The following is a 5,444-nucleotide window of genomic DNA, read 5'->3' on the forward strand; positions in this document are numbered from 1 at the left end:
CGCCGATTTGCACAAGGGCGCTGGTCTGACTTTAAAATCACGGCAGCGTTTTGGGGGAATTTTTCTTTGTTTTTTCCTTCTGCCGGGACTTCTAAGACGCCAGCTCCATTCTCTGCAGCTGGCTGCTGCCGCCACGGTGCCAGGCGTGGCTACCCGGGAGGACAAGGGCGATCGAAAATGGAGCGCGCGTACCATGACGTACCAAACGCGGCACGGTATTCATTAACGTACACATTAACAATAAAAATTAACATATTTGCTTACAGTCTGGTACTCAATTCATCTCACGGTCTGCCCTAAATTGTGACTGACCTGCGAACATTTCTATCTACTGCAGCATACCCAGCTCTTCGTTTGACCTTCTGCAAGTTTTGACTTGCTTTACTGTCTCCTCTGTACCAGAGTGTAATAGTAATGAATAGTGATAATGATGTAATAACTCTAGTTATTATATTGCTAAGGTCTGGACTGCTGGGTATGCTCAGGTTCCAACTGCCTGGCCCAGGCAGTGAGGATCGGAATTTTAGGAGATCACCGGTGGGAAACTTTTCCGGGATTTTTAGCAGAATAAAATAAGTGAAGTGTCTTTTTTTTTTTCATGATGGAAAAGCTGAGAATCACTGAGGACCTACTCAGGCTGTGCAAGTGTTCTTCTACCGGCAACGCCAAAACTGGTCACCGTTTCCTTAATCCCCGCTGGGTAAAGGAGGCGGACTTGTGGGCTTCACCCTGAGGTGAAGGAGAAAATTAAAGGGTTGAAAACATCACATCCCTGAAGCGAACTTCCCCACTAAAAATACATTTAGCCAAGTAAAAGGGAGCAATATATATATATATAAAATACAATTTTGTAGCTACTCTTAAAGATTTCCCATCGTTTGCCGTTTCAGTACCCAGAAAAGACGCCTGTCAGGGACCGTTTGCATACACCCGGACGTTTTATTTGCTCATTTCTTTCCAGCAGGTTATTTTTAACCGAATTGCCCGCGTTCGTGGCACTGCAGCAGAGAACTTAATGGCCCTGGGATAAGGGAAAACCTCCAGCGTGGCAGCGGACAATAAATCTTTCCACCCGAGAGCTTCCCTAGGACAGCACGCGCCGTGTGCCTTCGAGAGCATAAGGGACGCTGACACCTGCTGTAAAAACCATCCCGTGGCTTGTCCAAAATGACCAAAAAAAGCACGTCCTGCATCTCAGGAGGGTACGGTTCAGCGTTAAAACACACGCCGAGTGACTTTTATTTATGTGTTTCAAATTTTTAAGGTTTCCTCACCATTTAATACGAGGAAACAAAATCAGAGAGAAGGTCGTCTGTTAACATGGAAGTCCCGCATCACTCCTGCTGGGAGAAATACCACGTACCCCAAGGCTTGCAGCAAAACCAGAGAACAGCATTAACTAGCTGTTAGCAAGCTAGCTAGGCTAGTTAGTTATGTACTTGCTACGTAATAAGTTGATTATTATCTTAAGTTTTAGGTTGGAAACAACTATCTGGTAACGACTTGCCAACCCCTTTCTATCCCTGTATATGGAGACATACGTTTATATATCCACACTTTGGTGGTAAGTTTCTATTTACTGATTCCTTACCACCATTAAAACGCTTAATAGGAAAAGCCTAAATGGAAAGCTTGAATACATATCTTTCTCTTGGCTGCTTATCAGGAACTAGAGAGGTTTTTTAGGTATCGATCTGAGATGGCGGGTCCTCTCCCCGGCGTCAGCAAAGGACCAGCAAAACCTCGCGCCTACGGCGGTTGCAGCCCGAACCGGGACCGTCCTCGGAGCAGCCCGACGTGGTTGACTGGAAGAGCGAGCTCTCGGGAAGAGGCGCGGAGTTCCCCGCAAAGGAGCGGCAGGGACTGAGCTTGCCGAATTGCTCGCCAGGCGGCAACGGGGGGATGTTCAGCAGACTCCCCAGCAGGGAAAATTGAAAAGCCTCGTTGAGAGAAAATTAATGAAGGTAGGAGCCTGCGGCGCTACGCTGCGATCTGGATGTTGGCTGCCAGCCCGGCAGAGAGAAAACCCGCCTGGGCGTGCTGCGGGCGCCCCGCAGCACATCCTCTGCTGTGCAAAAAATGAGGGGGTGTTGCAAATTTGAAGCGTACCTGCGGGGTTCCCTCCGGATCACGCTGTCATCACTGCCGGCCACGTCCTCTGGGGTCCCCAGGCGGACTGAGAGGGAGGACGTGGTTAAGAAACGGGAGTCAGGATGCACAGCTTGCCCTGGACATGGCTTTGATGTGACGGTTGAAGCGTGTAAAGCTTTATCTGTGCAGAAGACGGCATGCAGCTCTGCTCCCCAGCAGGCGAGAGAGGAGTGTGAGGTTGCATGCCGAGGTCTGAGACTCACCGATGCCTCCTCGGCTGCCGCGGTCCACCTTATTTCACAGCGGCAAATTTTCCTCCGGTTCCTCAGCATTTGGTGGACGGGCAGCGAGAGGTCCGAGTGCTCTTCCCTGGCATGGACAAACTTCATGTGCTCAATGGTCCACAGCATTCTCACAATATGAGCCATTTTCCCCAAATCTTTCCTGGCGGCCTACTTTAAACGTCCAAGCAATGCCATAAATGGGTTGTGGTTGTGGTCTAGCTGGCTACCGGAGATGGCCAATGCAACTGTTCTTCCCAAGGGCTCTCAAATGATCTTTCAGTAACGAGAAGGAAGCCATTTGCTCTTGGCAGTGAAGTAACTCGGGGAGAAGTGATAAATCAAACCACAATAAGCTCCGAAATCTTTCTGCCCCTACTTTTTTTGCTATTGAATTCTTTAGGAAGCGAACCGTTTCACACATCACGACTACCTCAATGTGGGTCTCAACAGTTTCATACTAAGCCTGCCTTTCTTCACCACTAAAACTTATTTTTCTCATCGGCAATCAAAAGGATGCTTACACCTTCCTCCTGCAAAATCTGAAAATAAGTTTTCAGGGTCTCAGAATGCTCCTTACATCTCACCATTAGCGTCTGCAGCTTCCTGAGATCCGCAGGGTGGGCTGCTTCTGGCATTTCTCCCGGGCAGCAAATATCGGGATGCGAAATCGGGATTTTCTTGGGCGTGACTTTCGTCACAACTCGACACCGCAGCCTGGCGTTTCTTGTCCATCCCGTTACGGGGTTTTCCAGTTTTAAGCTGACAGACCTCACTGGGTTTGGGCAGGGCCTCCTGGTCAAGTTCAAAGAGAAGCCAGCTCTTTTTCTCCTCAGCGGCCTTTTCGAAAGACATTTTTCTACCTTTCCCAACAAGGCTTTTAGCCGCTTCAAAAATATATGCTCAGGGTTAAAGAACGATGCCGTTGGGGCCATGGATGCACAAGTCTCGGTGAAGGCTGCCTTTGCAGAGAGCATCTCCATTAGGAGCCAGGGCAGGCGGCAGCTCTGATTTTTTGGGGGCTCCAGGCTCCCACCTCCCCATCCAGAAAGAAGGGATTTGCTTGGGGTGCTGGGTTGGTTTTCTCTCTTTTTTTGGGGCTCGTTTGCCCGGAGATCCCCCCTCGGGTGACAGCCCCTGGCCCCTGGCACTTTCCAGCATTTAGCAAGCGGTTTTTCCACTGCCTTCTCTAAAATCTAATAATTTCTGCGCTAAAACCTGCTGAAAAGGCAATGCTGGTGAAAGTGGCATAAAATGCCACGAAAAAAAAAATAAATGCTGGCTCTGTAACATTAAACCGCTCATTGGGTGCCCTTGCTTTCTTATTTCTGTGATTTTTCCACTGAAACTTGGTCTTTTAGGGTGTGATACAAAACGCAAGCGAACCCAAATCAGAAATAATTACTTACTGCCACCACCGCCTGGGCTTATCCGCTGCTTCCCAAAGAGTATTCCTAACAGTACACCTGCATTTTAGAGAGGGAAAAAAACCCACACACAGTGAAAAAATAAATAAATCAGTAAAGTCCTTTCTTCTGTAGGCAGCTGAGGGCGCACAAACCGGGACACGTCCTCGGACTAGAGTCCCTGCGTGGCTTCTAGTAGCCATCCTTGCTTGGGGGAATAAAACCCATGGAGGAAAAAGGAGCTACTTGAATTTCCCTTTTTTTTTTTTGCCTATTCGGGCCCATCCAAATTTCCCCTGCTGCAACTTTCATTGCAGGGAGTTCTTCTACCCTGGAAACTAACAGCTCCTGGTGGCGCCGCTCAGCGCTCCCGGGGACCGAGCGGAGCCTGCCGCCCCCCGATTTGAGGCTAAAAGGAGACAAAGGAGCGTTTTGGGGTGCAGACGCCGCATTTTTGCTGAGGATGGAAGGCAGACGTACCTGACGGCACCCTCCACAAAGCCAGGCTTCTTGTTCCCAGCTTCTCCCCACGGGATTCACCTCTGGTCCCTCCTTCCCTTGCTGGCATCCATCACTGTAGGCAGCGCTGCTTGGACTGTGAGGAGCAGCAGGAAACATCTACAAAACCATGACAAACTGAGAAAAAAAGCCGGAGAGAGGTCAGAGGGGAGGGAAGAGGCAAAGAGAGGGGAGACGGTGCCTGGAGAGGGGGATAAATCACAGAAAATGGACTCCGTGGCCATAATAGATGCACAGCGACAGTTTCTGACGGGAAGGAACGGTGACAGCCCAAGCCCTCGCATGAGCTCCCCTGAAATGTTCCCCTTAGATACAGATAGGTCTTTAAGGGAATATAAAATACCCTCCTGCAGCAGCCTGCAACCGTTTCAATCCAAAAATAGCTTTTTTTTTGGAAAAAAAAAAACCCTCAAAACCTTAAAGTGTTGCAACAGGTTTTGTTTCCAAATGCATGCAAATCTGGAATATTTGCTTATTCCTTTTATTGAACCCGCTGGCTGATTTGATTACGTCCCTGGAAACGCATGTGCAAATCAGTTTTCCAGCCTTTTGAGGGCACTGCCTTCCGCCGCGATGTCTCCGGCGACTGACGCCAACTTCCCGCTAACGCAATGCGCTGTAATATCGAACCGGCGTTAGATGCCGATGCCCGCAGCTTTCGGCTGCTCATTGCTTTCAGCGAGCTCATAGCCATAAATCCCTTCATTCTCAAATGCAAAATACTGCCATCGGAAATGGCTTATCCTCAAGAAACGCGTTAGCAACAATTTAATCTCTTAAATTAAGCGGGCTGAAGCACGGCCGTTCCTCTGTCGCGCACTTACCGGATAGAAGGCTCTGATGATGAAAGGACCTCAAATTGAAAAGCCCCGGGGAGATGAATGTGAGATAACCGAGAGAGAAACATTTATAGTCTGAGTCTTGGCTGAAATGATTTCCCCTCCCGGGCAGACAGATTTCCTTCTCGCCTTCATGGGAAGCGCCCAAAGGAGAGCTGCCGTGCAGGCACCTTGGAGCGGCGATAAATCCGATTACAAGAATCAGAGCAGACAGTTAAGACTACACAAGTAAGCAAATTTATTTTAAGACAGAACAAGTATCGTGGCAAACAACAATATGCAAATTCAGTTGAGAACAGGGGTAAATA

Source organism: Platalea leucorodia, assembly GCF_965183815.1.
Source record: "Platalea leucorodia genome assembly, chromosome: 6".
Classification (NCBI taxonomy): domain Eukaryota; kingdom Metazoa; phylum Chordata; class Aves; order Pelecaniformes; family Threskiornithidae; genus Platalea; species Platalea leucorodia.